At 42.8% G+C, this 18,642-nt stretch overlaps 1 non-coding gene across 1 annotated transcript; it reads right to left on the bottom strand.

Annotated features, from left to right (window-relative positions):
• TRNAG-GCC (transfer RNA glycine (anticodon GCC)) lies at window positions 1-71 on the bottom strand. The gene has a single exon. It is a non-coding gene; the product is annotated as a tRNA-Gly (tRNA).
• Window positions 72-18,642: the final 18,571 nt, after the last annotated feature.

The raw sequence follows: 18,642 nt of genomic DNA, 5'->3' as shown, positions 1-18,642 counted from the left end.
TGCACCAGCCGGGAATCGAACCCGGGTCTGTACCGTGGCAGGGTACTATTCTACCACTAGACCACTGGTGCGCTGTTGAACGGGTTTTCAATTTAATTTAGTTATTTATATGTTATCAGAAGTACTCAAGAGTATCACGCCCAAAGAGCAGATTCACGGTTCAATGTGTTAGGGCCAACTTGTATTCGTTAACAGTCTGTACAGTATACAGACAAGATTTCCCCCAAGGAAAAAAAATATGGCTACAAAAGGCAGTAAGAAGATTCCTCGCTTCTGCAACGTCAACCAAAGTATTGCAATCAAAATAGAAGGAGGCAGATCTCGAGCCCAATGCCTTCGTTGCTGAGGCAGTAAGAAGTAAAGCCATCGCTTCAGCCTGCAAAACCGATCACACATTTGTTGTCCGCCGCATGAATGTGGTGTACTTGGTGACTGGTTGAGTATGCATATTCGTACTTAGGAGCGGATTATCATTGTTATTTTCATTGGATGTCTCCTTTTCCTCCTTCTCTTCCATTAAACATGCATTAAGCATTTGCCTTCGTAGCATGCATAACCTGCATAGGACTTCAATCTATTTTATTGAAAAGGAGGTCATTTCTTGCTTATCATATGTTCCATATAGTGAAAACATAATCTAGCTTTAACTTCGATTATTGAAAAAATAGGATCAATTGGATGATATCCGCATGATATAGATTGAAGTTCATCATACCAGTTTTGAGGCCAATTTTAAACCAAATTGATCTAGAGAAATTACACTGAAAGAAAAGGTGCAAATCTGATTCTATTTGACCATATCTACAACCTTTTTTATATATGATAAGAATACCTAGAAGCTCTTGGTCTAGTTGTAACAGCTCTCCTAATAACCATCCAGGCAAAAGTTTTGAACCTAGGTGGCATGCTTTTGTTTTTTCAAACCCGTTTTAGGATAGCAATTTCTTGATCTGAAATAATAACTTGTCTTTCCAAAGCGCTATCTTGAATTTCCTGTACACATAAGTTTTTAAGCACTTTTTGTAGTACACTCTACATTAGGAGTGTGAGTCCAACAAGTGGTATCTTCCAAATTGGCATTGATATTTGGAGTATTTCAAATTAGCATTGTTAAAAGAATCATCAAAGTAAGCACTAATTTTGTCCCCATCCCAAAGCTTGGAGTTGGGCTTCCAGAGATCACTAATGATACTAGGCAGGGTCCTGCAAATTAGACTTAAGATGATCATGTATGTTCTCGTAATCTTTACACCAAGGACTAGTCCAAATGCAATAATTAGCTTTAATAATTTGAAGTTGGTTGGCCTTAAGGATGAAGGGGATAATTTTTATAACAAAGCTCCAGAAAACAAACTTAGGAATATAAGTGCTAGGTTACCAAATAGAAGAATTATGAAGATATTTATCTCTAAGAATTTTGGTAAGCAAAGAAGCAAGATTCTTAATAATTCTCCAAGCCATCATAGCCATCGTAGATTTGTTAATAAGAGATAAATCCCTTATGACCGGTCCTCCTTCGTACATTGGTTTACATATGTCTTGACATGCTCTTAAGCAAGTAGGATTCGTGTCCTTATCCTTATTAATCACAGTCCACCAGAATTTTCTAACGATGGAAGTAAAGAATGTAATAGTAGTTTTACCCAAGAGAATGTTGGACATGTAATAAACAGGCACAAAGGCAAACACAAATGTAATGAGACTAAGTCTACCGTCATGTGAAGCCTATTAACCTTGTAGCAATTAATTTTAGCCTTGAATTTATCTATAATAAATTGTGGGCAACAACTCTATTTCTACCTAGAAGGATGAGAGGATGACCAAGATGTGTAGTATTAATATCCATATTTGGGGCAGGGAAAATATTCTTAATCTAAGAGAATTATCCATATGTTTGCTAAATAAGATAGTGGATTTATTATAATTAGGGATTTGACCAAAGGTTGCACAAAATTGACTAATAATGCAAGCAATATTATTAGCATCTTCAGTATCTACCCTGCCACAAATGATCAAATCATCTGCAAAATTAAAGAATGGATGGGGGACAAGATGGTCCAAGTTGGATACGCTACTTGTGAGTTGCGTTGGGATTTTTTCCGAAGAGGAAGGGTGAAACAATATAGTAGCGGTAAGTATTTCCCTCAGTGAGAACCAATGGGAGAACCAAGCGTATGCTTGCTACTTGTGAGCTGCGTTGGGATTTTCCCCGAAGAGGAAGGGTGGTGCGATATAGTAGCTGATAAGTATTTCCCTTAGTGAGAACCAAAGTTATCAAACCAATAGGAGAACCATGCAAATCCTAGTGATAGATCTATAAATTGAAAAGTAAAATAAAAAGAGTAAAATTGAAGCAATATATTTTTGGTTTTAGTAATATGATTAAGATAGACCTGGGGCCATCATTTTTACTAGAGGCTTCTCTCTCGAAACAATAGCATATGATGGGTAAACAAATTACTGTTGGATAATTAATAAAAAAGCGCACAGTTATGATGTTATTCTTGGCAATAATCTCATATATAGGCATCACATCCGTGATAAGTAGATAGACTCCTAACTGCATCTACTACTATTACTCCACCAATCGACCGACTTCTGCCTCCATCAACGGTATGAAATTCATGACAAACAGAGTAACACTTTAAGCAAGATGACATGAACCAAGCAATATGATTAAACCCTGTCCTTTTACCCTTAATGGCAACAATACAAATATGTGCATCGCTACCTGATACGTCTCCAACGTATCTATAATTTTTTACTGTTCCATGCTATTATATTATCCATCTTGGATGTTTTATATGCATTATTATGCTATTTTATATCATTTTTTGGACTAACCTATTAACCAAGTGCCCAGTGGCAGTTGCTGTTTTTTCCTTGTTTTTTTCTTTTACCGAAACTCAATACCAAACGGAGTCCAAATGGAACGAAACTTTTTGAGGATTTTTCTTGGACCAGAAGACACCCAAACAGACCTCGTGAGATTTGATACGTCTCCAGTGTATCTATAATTTTTTATTGTTCCATGCTATTATATTATCTATTTTGGATGTTTTATATGCATTAATATGGTATTTTATATTATTTTTGGGACTAACCTATTAACCTAGAGCCCAGTGCTAGTTTCTGTTTTTTCCTTATTTTTGAGTTTTACAGAAAAGAAATATCAAACGGAGTCCAAACGAAATAAAACTTCCGCGATGATTTTTCTTGGACCAGAAGACACACGTGGGACTTGGAGTCCAAGTCAGAAGACCCTCGAGGAGGCGGCAAGCCAGGGGGCGCGCCCCTAGGGCTTGTGACCCCCTCGGAGACCTCCTGACCTCCTTCCTTGGCCTACACTAGTACGCGTCGCTGCTATACAAACGGTTTTAACCCCTTTCCGCGACGGCATTTGGAACCGTCGCCTAGTGAGTGACGGCGATAGGGGGTCCTTCCCACACGACCCAGAAACCGTCGGGGATAGGGAGCCTTGATGCATACAGTTGTCCCTATATAACCGTTTTCGATATCTCGAATATCCCAAACGCTTCATCCTTGCTACTCGTTTGTGCTCGCATTGCCATCATAGTCGGAGTTTTGTGGTTTTACCTAAATCCAGGCAGATTCCAGGCACGAGAGTTTTCCAGGCAGATTCTAGGCACGGGAGTTTTACGATGCCTGGCACATCACAAACAGTTCATGATTATAAACCGTGTACGATAGGTAGACAATCACACACATTTAGTTTTCCCGCACCGTATGCGATAGTGTCCGACATCACACACGCTTTGCTAATGGCAACTGTGTGCATTGTTACACGCGTTTCCTCTCCGTGAACCGTGTCGGATTAACCGTGTGCGCCGTAATGACCTGCACACGCTGTGCTTTATTAACCGTGTGCGCCGTAATGACCTGCACACCGTAATTTCGCCCTAATTTAATTGCTGCTATTTAAAATTACACCTAATTTAAACTTGAAAGTAGGCTTTAGCTTTATTCATATCCATCAGGTTCAAACAACCAATGCATTATTCGATTCACAGGTACATATGTTTAAGAATTACATAAGCACCAAATAAAGAATGATGAACCAGGGTTCTATACTTGTAGTATTACAGATGGTAAAGAAAGAGGCAACAGACATTCTGGTTGCTGAACAAGGTGAAGCGGAATGGCTCTATTGTGCTCTCCTGGATGCAGAAGGCATGCAGGACTCTAGTCCAACCCCTTGTGATGGCCGACCGCCAATCATGTAGTTTGAGAGGTAATCTTGAGTAAACTGCTTCAGGATCCACTGCAAAGGAAAAAAGATTCAGACATTGTCATCTAGCACAACTCATTAGGGGCAGTAAAAAGAAGGCTACAGGGTTCTTACTTACCATCCTGTAGTTCACTGTTGTCTTGCATAAAGTGTAAATAAATAGTTCAATTGACGTCTTGGACCCATTTTAATAACAATCTTTGTCAATTTCCTCACTTGATGCTCGTTCATGAATATTTCATTGCCCCAGAAAGGGTCGAAGTGTGGAACTTTGGCAATGATATATGTACCTAAAAGCACCAAGTTAATATTAGAAGCTAAACAACAATTGAAAAATGATGTAATACAACACTCCCTCCATCCCATTATATAAGATTTTATTACATGTATATCTAGACATCATCAGAACATTAAGGTAACACTCTTCCTTGTTGCTATATAGCCTGGGATTGCATATTTAGTCATTCAGTACAATGTATGTTGCTATGTTGCCTCAGATATATTAAATATGCCCCTAGTTAACCTACTGATAAATGGGTGATAGATATATTCAGTGAAATGTCCAATTCGACGATTAATCCCTTATCAGCCCCAGGCTATATGGTACCAGCTACCGATATCCTGAACAGTGAGTACATATAAGCAATGCGATGAAACTAACCTCGATGGAAAACAACACTGTTCTCAATATTGTCCTGCATGAGTACATATAAAGGCATGTTAAGCACAACAGGCTAAACATCAACCAAATATATCCATGGTAGACAACATAATCTACAAATGATAGCTTCAATGTGCAGGTTTAAGCACGCTAGTTAAGCAAAATAAGAAGTGGAAAGGTGTCTTAACTGCATCAGGCATAACATTTAAAAACAAGCAAATAGTCATTCAAACTGGTATTGTGCGGGTCTAAAGTACACTAGTTATTGTTAAAAAACAAAAAGGCATGTTAACTGCAATATCCTTAACAGCAACCAAATATCGTAATTCATAGTGGTATTGTTGAAACTGTTATTGATGAAATTGAACTGCACGGCAAATAGTTGCACATATAGAGTATCACATTGTGAAGAACTGAAATAAACAAGTCATAAGGCCATCTCTAGCCGATCATTTAAAAGTTAAAGGACTGAAACCCTTAGTGGATATATATATATACCTTTTCTAGTCGATCCCCTAAACTTAACATTGTAAGCTTCAATTTGATCAAGTTCAAAGCAGGTTCAACCGAAAGTAGCATGCATTCAAACATAAACATAGATAGTTTTGCATAACCGAACATAAAACATAAATTTAAACTAAGCTAAACTACTTTCGGTCGAAGTAGAGGTCGAGCCAATCCTTCCTCGTCATGTACAGTGTGCCGCGAGCCGGGTCCGGGCCAGTGCCATCGTCGGGGTCATTGGGGAAGGCACTCCTCCACTCCTCGACGTCGATCTCCTCGTCCTCGGGGCCCACCTCGACGCCCTCCGCGCCGCCATCGCCGCCACCTTCGACCTCGTCATCTGAGGAGAGCGCGATAACCTCGCCGCCCTCCGTGCCGCCGTCCTTGCTGCCTTCGACCTCGTCATCGGAGGAGAGCGTTATAACCTCGCCGCCCTCCGTGCCGGCAAAGATCGCCTGCTCCGCCTCCACGAGCTCCGGATGCTGCCGGCGGAGCTCTTGCATGTAGGCCTCGTCAACGGCCTCGGCCTCGAGGTGCTCCCACGCCTCGCGGTCCTCCCACGCCATAGCTGAGCTCACCACCCCTGGCTCCGGCGGAACAAGGTCGACCGGACATGTGCCGAAGGGGAAATTGAGCCTAGCCACCGCGCCGTGGTAGGCGACCTGCCAGCGGTCGTACTCCATGGCCGCGAGCTCAGCCGTGTGGAAGCTACCGAGCCACCGGGGGGTGTGGGTCTCCTGATCTGTAATCTTGGCGACCCACGTCCCCCACTGCCGCTGCCGGACCCCGAGGTAGGACCTCGTCGGCTGCCGGGTCCGAGGGAGGACGGGGAAGTCCTCGAACTGGGGTAGGGGCGCGGCGGCGGGCCGATCGGGGGACTGGCGACGACGGATCGAGCCCGTGGAGGACGACGGGGACACCTCGCCGGCCACCTCGCCGGCGTTGGGCGATAAGGGCGCGATAAACCTCTTTTTGGCCATTGGCTCCTCGAGCTCCCCGGCACACAGGCAGAGGTTGAGGATGGAGGCGCCGGCGATGGCGGCGACCTACCAATGGTTTCGAGGGTTGTGTGTGTCTGTGTGAGCGGAGGTTTTGGGGAGTGTGTGGTGTGTGTGGAGGGGGGCGGGGGGGCAAGGTAATGTTTGAGGAAATACTGCGGGAACTGAAAATTTTACTAGGCGGGAGTAACAAGGCGGGCTACTGAAAATTTGGATCAAAGGCGAGCAGGTATTTTTGAGACTGCGAGGGATGCAGAGGCGGGAGTAAAATGCCGGGGCTAGTGAAAATTTGAATCAAGTGACTGAAGCAGAGCGGGAGTAACAGACATCGCACACGGTCCGTACATACTAATCGTGTGCTATCAAACATTAAAACCTTCGAGGCGGTAGACATTTTCGAGATTACGAGGCAGTAATATTTCCGAGATTGCGAGGGATGCAGAGGTGGGAGTATTTGGGGAGTGAGCTAGTGTGCTTGACACGCCGGCTGTGGACTGTAGCCGACGCACCTTCTCGCGTAAGCCATAGGCGTACAATACACCGACGGTGCTCCAGGATATCTTGTACTACATCTCACACGGTTGGTGATAATAAGCTGTGTGGGATCTACTTGATTTTTCATCTTGATTTGAATTACATAATGGGGTCACAACGGCAATGGACGGTGTTTGAATTGCTAGACCTTTTATCTGCAGTGAACATGCACCTATATGTGTGTCGTAAAAGAATTGTAATTATTCAGGGTTCGTTTGGACATTTTATACATTAAACTGGTTTTCTAGCCATTTCAGGTGCACAATTCAAAATTAAACTACATGCATATGCTCCGGTGCATATAAATTGGTTGAAAAATCAAATCTGTGTCCTTGGGTGCATGCTTAGGTCCCATGCAAGAAATGGGAATGAATTTCAAACACCAGGGCACTGTTGATTGCCAGCAAAACATTGAGATACTTGGTTTTTAAATTCTAGTAAATCTAAAACTCGTATGAAATTCATGAAACTTGGCATGCTATCATGGAGCGGCATCAACATGCCGTGGTAAATTTTTTGTCCCATTTGGGGCAGGTATGGGTATAAGCTTCTCACAAACCAGAGCTTCTCACAACAAGCGTGATGGTTTCGGTAGGGAACGTGCCACCTTTGGGGATGAAACGATATACGTTGCCTCTTATTGTTTTCAAAAAAATTCTAGTGTCAACATAGAACAACAGGAGTGTTGTGTTTAATTTTGGAATTTATCGGGGTTCGTTTGGCCTTTTTTATACATTAATTGGGTTTCTGGGCATTTAATGTGCATATTCAAATTTGAACTACAAGCACATGCTCCAGTGCACCAAAGTTGGTTGAAAAATCACATGTGTGTCCTTGGGTGAATTTCTAGGTCCCATGCAAAAAGTGGGAATGAAATTCAAACACCAGGGCACTGTTGATTGCCGGCAAAACGTTGAGATGCCTGGTTTTTAAATTCTAGTAAATCCAAAACTCGTCTGAAATTCATGAAACTTGGCATGCTATCATGGAGCGGCATCAACATGCCGTGGTAAAAAAATTGTCCCATTTGGGGCAGGTTTGGGTATAAGCTTCTCACAAACCAGAGCTTCTGATACGCCCATTTTGCATCATGCTTTTATATCGATATTTATTACATTATGGGCTGTTATTACACATTATGTCACAATACTTGTGCCTTATCTCTCTTATTTTACAAGGTTTGCATGAAGAGGGAGAATGCCGGCAGCGGGAATTCTGGGCTAGAAAAGGAGCAAATATTAGAGACCTATTCTAAAGAACTCCAAAAGTCCTGAAACTCCACGAAAGTCAGTTTTGGAATATATTAAAAATATTGGCGAAGAAAGCACCAGAGGGGGGCCACCCACTGTCCACGAGGGTGGAGGGCGCGCCCTACCCCCCTGGGCGCGCCCCCTGCCTCGTGGGCCACCTGGAAGCCCCCCGATGCCCATCTTCTGGTATAAGGTGTCTTTTGCCCTAAAAAAAATCATAAGGAAGCTTTCGGGATGAAGTGCCGCCGTCTCGAGGCGGAACCTTGGCGGAACCAATCTAGGGCTCCGGCGGAGCTGTTCTGCCGGGGAAACATCCCTCTGAGAGGGGGAAATCGTCACCATCGTCATCACCATCGATCCTCTCATCGGGAGGGGGTAAATCTCCATCAACATCTTCACCAGCACCATCTCCTCTCAAACCCTAGTTCATCTCTTGTATCCGATCTTTGTCTCAAAACCTCAGATTGGTACCTGTGGGTTGCTAGTAGTGTTGATTACTCCTTGTAGTTGATGCTAGTTGGTTTATTTAGTGGAAGATTATATGTTCAGATCCTTTATGCACATTAATACCCCTCTGATTATGAACATGAATATGATTTGTGAGTAGTTACGTTTGTTCCTGAGGACATGGGAGAAGTCTTGTTATAAGTAGTCATGTGAATTTGGTATTCGTTCGATATTTTGATGAGATGTATGTTGTCTTTCCTCTAGTGGTGTTATGTGAACGTCGACTACATGACACTTCACCATTGTTTGGGCCTAGGGGAAGGCATTGGGAAGTAATAAGTAAATGATGGGTTGCTAGAGTGATAGAACCTTAAACTCTAGTTTATGCGTTGCTTCGTAAGGGGCTGATTTGGATCCATATGTTTCATGGTATGGTTAGGTTTACCTTAATTCTTCTTCCGTAGTTGCGGATGCTTGCGAGAGGGGTTAATCATAAGTGGGATGCTTGTCCAAGGAAGGGCAGTACCCAAGCACCGGTCCACCCACATATCAAATTATCAAAGTAACGAACGCGAATAATATGAGCATGATGAAAACTAGCTTGACAATAATTCCCATGTGTCCTCGGGAGCGCTTTCCTTTATATAAGAGTTTGTCCAGGCTTGTCCTTTGCTACAAAAAGGATTGGGCCACCTTGTTGCACCTTGTTTACTTTTGTTACTTGTTACCCGTTACGAATTACCTTATCATAAAACTATCTGTTACCAATAATTTCAGTGCTTGCAGAGAATACCTTACTGAAAATTGCTTGTCATTTCCTTCTGCTCCTCGTTGGGTTCGACACTCTTACTTATCGAAAGGACTACGATAGATCCCCTATACTTGTGGGTCATCAGTCATCCACTTGAGGGAAAATTGCTACTGTCCTACAAAACTCTGCGCTTGGAGGCCCAACACGAGTCTACAAGAATAAAGTTGCGTAGTAGACATCAAGCTCTTTTCTGGCGCCGTTGCCGAGGATAGGTAAGTGGCACTCACATCCCGTCAACGAAGCTCTTTTCTGGCGCCGTTGCCGGGGAGGTTAGGTAAGCGGCACTCACATCCCGTCAACGAAGCTCTTTTCTGGCGTCGTTGCCGGGGAGGTGAGTGCTTGAAGGTACTACTGGAATCAGCTACTTTGCCGTCTGCCACGGCAGACGGCAAAGGCAAGGATGGCGGACGGCAAAGGCCTTTGCCGTTTGCCGCGGACGGTAAAAGGCTCCGGCAAAGTAGGCATCGGCAAAGAGCTTCTTTGCCGTCAGCTTTTTGAAGCGGACGGCAAAGAAAGCCGATGGCAATAAATTCGCTATTAGTCCGTTAGGCGTCTAACGGCAGCCTTTGCCGTCCGCCGCTGACGGCAAAGAGCATCAAGCCTTTGTCGTCTGCCACTGTAGGAAAACTGACCAAATGGGTCAGCTGCCAGGAAGCACAGGTGGTTGCTACGTGGCTTCTTTGCCGTCCGCTGCGGACGGCAAAGAGCCAGTTGCCGTCGGTGGCAGACGGCAAAGAGCCTGCATTGCCTCTTTTTTTTGTTTTTTCTTATACCCAACCATTTTCACAGCAAATAGATGATACATATATATTTTTCACATGGCAAGTTCACAGCAAACATATGAGATATCCAACACATATAATTTCATCATACATGTATAGTTCCATCAACCATACATAGCAAGTTCCACATACATGCATCCAACCATACATATTACAATAGTGTCATCCTACCATACATACATAGTTCATCGATACAAAAGAAACAAAGTTCATCCAAACAAGCACTCCATCTATGCAAGCTTCCGTGAAGCGAATGAATTCTGCAAAATGGGAAATAAGAAAGTTAGAAGAAGAAGATTAGAAGAAGAAGAAGAAGAAAATGAAGAAGAAGAAGAATATATGACATTTATGAGCTAATTTTTGTGAAATTGATCGTTTGTGAGCTAACCTAGGTGAAATGTATCGTTTATGAGCTAATCTAGGTAAAATGGGTCATTTTAGAGCTAACTTGGGTAAAATGCATCATTTTGGAGCTAACCTAGGTAAGATGGGTCATTTTGGAGCTAACCTAGGTAAAATGGGTCATTTTAGAGCTAACATAGGTAAAATGGGTCATTTTGGAGCTAGTCTAGGTAAAATGGGTCATTTTAGAGCTAACTTGGGTAAAATTGATCATTTATGAGCTAACTAAGGTAAAATGGGTCATTTTAGAGCTAACTTGGGTAAAATGGATTGTTTATGAGCTAACTAAGCTAATTATGCTAAGTCTAGGTCATTGTGGTAAGCATATTGGAGGAAATAAGGCTAAGTCTAGGTCTTTATGCATTTGTTAAGCAAAACACTAGAGAAACTTACCATGATCATGGAGGTGTAGGAGCGGGCTGGCTCGTGTCGGTAGCTGGAGAAGGATCATGCGATGCTTGTCTGGAGTTACGCTGCACCAAAGATCATTTCCAATGTCTCGTTAGCATGATGACACTCAAATGTTAAGACTAGCAAGTAATGTCCATTCAAATTAAACTCACCGTGGTCCCAGGAGCAATCACTGGCATCGGCAGCACGAGGCTCGTGGGCCGAAGGCTCGTGGACCGGAGTCCGTGTAGCCTCCTCCTCGGACGAGTCCACCCTAGCAGTCACGTGCTCGGTTGAAACAGCTGGGGGTGGCGGTGAGGAAGGCGCCCTAGCAGTCACCCTACCTCCTCTCCCGCGACCACGTGCTCCTCTCTTCTTCCCTCCCTTACCTCGTCCTCTGCTGGGCACCGCTGTCGACGAAGAAGGGCCTGGCGGTGTCGCCATACTGTCCAGCAACGCTCGGCGGAGAGGTGCGCGTGGAATGGAAGACCTCCCACCACGCGCCGATGAAGAAGGGGCCTCGGAGCGCTCCGGACCAGCGCCCACCATCTTTCAACACCTGCCATGACAAAGAGTAAACGAAATTAGTACAACATAAAAAAATACTGACATGAATAATAATATATGATGCTTTTCATAACAAAATCAAAAAATATATATGATGTTTAAATCTACACGATCAACACAATTATATATGATGTTTCTCATAACAAAATCGAAAAATATATGATGTCGGGGTGTCGGGGGTCGGGGTCGGGGTGTCGTGCCGGGGTGTCGGGGTGGCGTGTCAGGGTCGGGGTGCCGTGTCGGGGTCGGGGTGCTATTTCGGGGTCTGGGTGTCGGGGGTCGGGGTTACGCATACTGATGATTCAAGACAGATATATAGCTAGCTATCAAGTTTCATCGGCACGAACACCGGAACAGAGCAAATAATTAAGGGGGGAGGAGGACATGTCATTTGTGCTCACCCACGAACGAAGGGGCAGAGCTCGTCAATAGCACGGGGAGGTCGTCGAACACCAAACCTCGCAGCGATGAAACAACTGCACATTTAAATCTACCCGATCAACACAATTATATATGATGTTTTTCATAACAAAATCAAAAAATATATGACCTAACTCATAATTCACAAATATATGACCCCGTCGGCCACTGGAAGGCCAAAGAGCACCTTTTTGGAAGGTGTCGGGGGTCGGGGTGTCGTGTCGGTGTCGGGGTGCCGTGTCGGGGTCGGGGTGCTGTTTCGGGGTCGGGGTGCTGTTTCGGGGTCGGGGTGTCGTGTCGGGGTCGGGGTGTCGGGGTGTGGTGTCGGGGTCGGGGTGTCGGGGTCAGGGGGTCAGGGTGTCGGGGTGTGGTGTCGGGGTCAGGGGGTCGGGGTGTCGGGGTGTGGTGTCAGGGTCGGGGTGTCGGGGTCGGGGTGTTTCCTTCTCTCCTTCTTCTTTCCTTCTCTTCTTCTTCTTCTTCTTCTTCTTCTTCTTCTTCTTCTTCTTCTTTCCTTTCTTCTTTTTCTTTTTTCCTTCTCTTCTTCTTCTTCTTTTATTTCTTCCTTATTTTCCTTTTCCCTCTTCTTCTCATCTTCTCCTCTTTTTCTTCTTCTTCTTCTTCTCCTCCTCCTCCTCCTCTTCTTCTTCTTCTTCTTCTTCCCCCTTCTACATATTCTTCTTTTCTTCTTCTTCTTTTTTCATCTTTTTTCTACTTCTTATAATTATATAACTAATTAACTAAAGCCCATGCACTAGTCTAATCTAATATAATCTAGCACTAAATCCAACACTAACACATATCTAGTCTAATCTAACAATTAAACAGCAAAAAAGAAAAAACAGAAAATAAAACTCACCGGAGATGGCGTTGGCCGGGGCTTCGCAGCGGCAGGGTGGCGGTGGCGACGGGGGCCGCAGGGCTTCGGGGCGGTGGCGCCGGGGTGCTGGGCAGGTGGGGGGCGGCGGGGCGGCGCGACGGTGGGCTGTTCGGGCGGTGGGGCGGCGGGGCGCCGTGGCCTTGGGCCGTTCGGGCGACGGGGCAAGGGGGCGACGGGGCAAGGGGGCGGCGGCGGGTGGTGGGGCAAGGGGGGCGGCGGGTGGTCGGGGCGACGGAGCGAGGGGCGATGGGTGGGCGGGTGGCGGGGCAAGGGGCCGGCGGCGGGGGCTGGGGGCGGTGGTGGGGCGGCTGGTGGGCGGGTGGCGGGGCAAGGGGGCGGGTGGCGGTGGTTGTCGGGGAGGAGACGGAAACAAAGAGATGGAGGGGCGGGGTGGGGCTCGGCCTTTAGTTAGGTTAGGTCTTTGCCGTCCGCCCCACCTCTGCCGTCCGCTTTTTTTCTCTTTGCCGTCTGCTGGCAGACGGCAAAGAAGGGGGCCCATTAAGTTTTTTATGATCAGCTCGTTAGCGGGGGCCACCTCTCTCTTTGCCGTCTGCCAGCTGACGGCAAAGATTCTTTGCCGTCCTCTAGCAGACGGCAAAGAATTGGCTGATGGCAAAGACCTTCTTTGCCATCAGCCAGTTCGTTGCCGTCCGTTTTCCTGAAGCGGACGGCAAAGACCTTCTTTGCCGTCAGCCAGCAGACGGCAAAGAACTGGCAGACGGCAAATAAGCTAATTCCAGTAGTGTTTAGATCTTGCAATTGAATCTTTTAGTTTCTTGTTTTATCATTAGTTTGGGTTTATAAAAGAAAACTACATAAAAATGGAATTGAGGTTGCATCATATTATTGATCATCTTTATAATATCTTTCTTGAAAATGATGCATCAAAAAATTGTGCTCAACTGTTAGAGGAAGAAGTCAATAAAATGTTTGGCACAAAATATTTGAATGATGAGCATGATTGCAATGTTGTTGGTATGAATTCTTTGAATATCCATGGTGCTAATGATATGCAAAGCTACAAGCTTGGGGATGCTATATTTTATGAAGATGATATTTTTACTCCCCCAAGTTTTGGTGAGAAAATTTATTATGATGATTGCAAGCCTCCTATTTATGATGATTTTATTGATGAAAGTGGATTTGGAGAGGTCGTGACTTTATTTAATGATGAGTCCACTATTTTGGAAGAGGTTTTGATTGATTTTGACAATGAAGTTGCTATATATGTTGATTATGGTGGTGAAATGTATGCTATAAAGAATAATGATAACCATGAAACTTGTCATCAAGATTTTAATTTTCAATCACATGATAGTTATTTTGTTGAGTTTCCTCCCACTACTATTCATGAGAATAAATTTGCTTATGTGGAGAGTAATAAATTCTCTATGCTTGTGGATCATGAAAACAGTGCTTTATGTGATGGTTATATTGTTGAATTCATTCATGATGCTACTAAAAATTATTATGAGGGAGGAACATATGCTTGTAGGAATTGCAATAATATCAAGTTTCCTCTCTATGTGTTGAAAATCTTGAAGTTATGTTTGTTTTGCCTTCCTATGCTAGTTGATTCTTGCTCACAAAATCCCTATGCACAGGAAGTGGGTTAGACTTAAATGTGCTTGCCATGTGTTTCACGATGCTCTTGTTGTGTTTCAATCCTTATCTTTTATGCGGGCATCATTGAAATCATCATGCCTAGCTAAAAGGCATTAATGAAAAGCTCTTGTTGGGAGATAAACCAACACTTTTACCTACTGTTTTTGTGTGTTCACATGATTATGATACTGTAGTAATCATGTTTTATTGCTTTTGTTTCAATAAAGTGCCAAGTAAAGCCTTTGGGATAGTGTGGATGATAGTTGACTTGAATCTGTGCAAAAACAGAAACTTTTGTGCTCAGTCCAGGAAATTTGAAAATTCACCGGAATGCGCTTTTGATCTGAATTTTTTACAGGTGGTAGATATACAAATTATCTATGTTTTCTTAATTTTTCAGAATTTTTGGATTAGCAAAGGTATGGTTGGAGTACAGATTACTATAGACTGTTCTGTTTTTGACAGATTCTGTTTTCAATGCATAGTTTGCTTGTTTTCTAGTTTCTATGGCTTATATTGCTCAATATAAATTGTGGAAATGATATGATACAGTAGGCATTGTGTGGAAACAATTATGAATCTTGTCTTTGATAGCACCAAAGTGAAATGGTTTGCTCTTTATCATACTAATCTATCTCACGAAGTTCCGTTAAGTTTTGTGTGATTGAAGTTTTCAATTTTTGGGTGAGATGTCGATATGAGGTGAATAAGGAGTGACAAGAACCTAAGATTGGGGATGCCCCGGAAGGCATCCCCTCTTTCGTCTCCAATATTATCGGTAACCTAACGTGGAGCTACATTTTTATTCGTCACATGATATGTGTTTTGCTTGGAGCATCATTTTCTTTTGTTAGGATTTGCTTGCCGTTATTTATAATAATGTTTTGCATCTTTATTTTCAATAAAAATGTCAAGGATAGCCTTTACTATGCTTATTTTGCAAGTCTATATGTGGCTGTTTAAAAACAGAAAGTTTATCGCTGTTGCAAAAATTCCCTAGAAAAGTCAGAATGTGATAAAATGTTGAAACTTTTTGCAAAATAAGCTCTGATAAATTTTCTACAGTGTGGTAAATTTTCATAATTTTTGGATTGAATGGCAGATTAATGTTATGTTTGCATTGTTTACATATGTTTGCTTGTTTAATGATTCTATTCGAGGATAGGAGTATTAAATATGCAGAGGCATTTAGTATGCAATGTTGAATAATAATTTTAGTGATTTGCTACAGTAGATAATGGTAAGGTTTTTGCATTGATTTATACTAACTTATCTCACGAGTTCTTGTTGAGTTTTGTGTGGATGAAGTTTTTGAGATTTTGGAAAACCGTGATATGAGAGGAATTAAGGAGACACAAAAGCTCAAGCTTGGGGATGCCCAAGGCACCCCCAATTAATATTCCAAGAAGTCTCAAGCATCTAAGATTGGGGATGCCCTGGTAGGCATCCCACCCTTCTTCTTCAACAATTATCGGTTAGTATCGGTTGAACCTAAGTTTTTGCTTCTTCACATGATGTGTGCTACTCTCGAAATGTCATTTTATTTTGTTTTTGCTTGCTGTTTTAATAAAATACTTAGATCTGAAACTTTTAAAGAAGAGAGAGTCCTCAAATAGCTACCTATTTACTTAACTACTCGCTTGATCTTCACTTATATCTTTCTGGAGTAGCTTGTCATTTACTCTTGTGCTTCACTTATATCCTATGAGTAAATTATTGAATAAAGTGAATGTAATGAAGTTGAAATTATATGTTCATATCATGCCTAGTGGTAGCTTCGCATTGGGTTTAGAAAGTGAAATCTTTTGAGGCTTGACAATCACAATATTGGTCATACAAGCAATTCACGAATGATTAGTAGAAGGAAGAGAACTTTCACATGCAAATACACTATCTTGGAAATCTTTTGTGATTGTGAGCCCCCATCAAAATATTATATGCCAAAATTGTTGACGTTGGACAAGGAAGACAGCGTAATGATTTATGTTTGTTCATATTCACATAGAAGTTATATTGTCATAGATCCTTCAACATGTGGTGCTTGCCCCCCATCTTTGCTAGCCAAAATTCCGCACCAAGTAGAGATACTTATTGTGCATCCAAAAACCCTTAAACCCAAATCTTATCTTCAAGATTCCACCATACCTACCTAATGATTGAGCAAGATCCTTCAAGTAAGTTGTCATCGGTGCAATAAGGCAATAAAAATTGCTTCTAAAAGTGAGATCATTTAGTGTAACAGAAAATTGAGAGTTGTACGAACTTGTGATGGTAAAGAATAAAAGCGACAGACTGCATAATAAAGGTTGTCATCACAAGGGGCAATATAACGTGACGTTATTTTGCACTAAGGGGTTGAGCATACAAACAAATAAGCGCATGGCAACCTCTGCTTCCCTCTGTGAAGGGCCTATCTTTTACTTTATGTATTTACTTTTATGCAGGAGTCAAAGTTTTTCTCTCTATTCCTTTTTATTTTTCTCCTTTGGTAAGCATCATGTAGTGAGGAAAGATCTAGGCACATATGTCTAGTTGAATATGGGTAGCATGAGTTATTATTGTTGACATCACCCTTGAGGTGAATACGTTGGGAGGCGAAACTATAAGCCCCTATCTTTCTATGTGTCTGGTTGAAACGTTTTGCTCATGTGTATGCGGTGAGTGTTAGCAATCATAGAAGACTATAATATGGTTGAGTATGTGGAGCTCTTACTTAAACTCTGTTGAATAAGTTGAATTACAATTGCTTAGTGACTGAGAACATAGGTTGTTGAGTTTCAAGGGAATTCATTGTTTGAATCTTAACATGTGAATCGGTTGCTACTTTAACATGATATGTTTTATAAGAAAGAATTGTTGTTATGATGCTAGGAAAAGTGATTGAACTTATCATTGATCAAACTTATGCACTTTGCTAGCATTCAAACTTCATAAATTATTTCCTCTATCATTTACCTACTCGAGGACGAGTAGGAATTAAGCTTGGGGATGCTGAAACGTCTCCAACGTATCTATAATTTATGAAGTATTCATGCTAATATATTATCATTCTTGGATGTTTTACAATCATTTTATAGCAACTTTATATCATTTTTTGGGACTAACCTATTGACCCAGTGCCCAGTGCTAGTTGCTGTTTTTTGCTTGTTTTTTACATCGCAGAAAATCGATATCAAACGGAGTCCAAACACCACGAAACATTTTGGAGAATTTTTATGGACCAGAACACCCAGGATGGGCAAGAGCAGCCCCTGGGGGTGCCCCGAGGGGGGCACAACCCACCAGGGCGCGCCTGGGCCCCCCAGGCACGCCCAGGTGGGTTGTGCCCACCTCGGTGGCCTCCCGCACCCCCTCTTCGCCCTATAAATTCACAAATATTCCAAAACCCTTCGGGGTTAACCTAGACCAGAAGTTCCACCGCCGCAAGCCTCTGTAGCCACCGAAAACCAATCAGGAGCCCGTTTCAGCACCCTTCCGGAGGGGGAAATCATCACCGGTGGCCATCTTCATCATCCCGGCGGCCACCACGATGAGGAGGGAATAGTCCACCCTCGGGGCTGAGGGTTTGTACTAGTAGCTATGTGTTTAATCTCTCTCTCTCTCTTGATCTTGAGATGTCACGATCTTGATATATCATGGGCTTTGTTAACATAGATGGATCATATGATGTTTCTCCCCTCTCTACTCTTGTTGTGATGAATTGAATCTTTACCCTTTAAAGTTTTGTCTTGTCGGATTGAATATTCAGATTTGAGAATACATGATGTATGTCTTGCGGTATGATTACTTGAGGTGACAATGGGGTATCATATTGATTCACTTGATGTATGTTATGGCACTCAACTTGCGGATTCCCACGGTGACATTGGGGTAATCTATGCATAAGGGTTGATGCACGTTTTTATTATCTTTTCTCCGATAGAAACTTTGGGGTCCCCTTGTAGTTCTTTGTGTGGATTGAATATTATGATCATGAAGTGGTTTGATGCATATCGTAGAATTAACTCACGGATAGTCATGGTGACATTGAAGTATCTGGGTGACATTGGAGTTGGTTGATGTGTGTCATATGATGTTATTTTAGTACGAACTCTTGATTAGATCGATCGGAAAGAATAGCTTGCGTTATTTTAGGACGAACTCTA

The sequence above is a fragment of the Triticum aestivum genome, chromosome 5D (genome assembly GCF_018294505.1).
Source record: "Triticum aestivum cultivar Chinese Spring chromosome 5D, IWGSC CS RefSeq v2.1, whole genome shotgun sequence".
Lineage (NCBI taxonomy): Eukaryota > Viridiplantae > Streptophyta > Magnoliopsida > Poales > Poaceae > Triticum > Triticum aestivum.
This window is presented reverse-complemented; position numbering and strand designations above follow the sequence as displayed.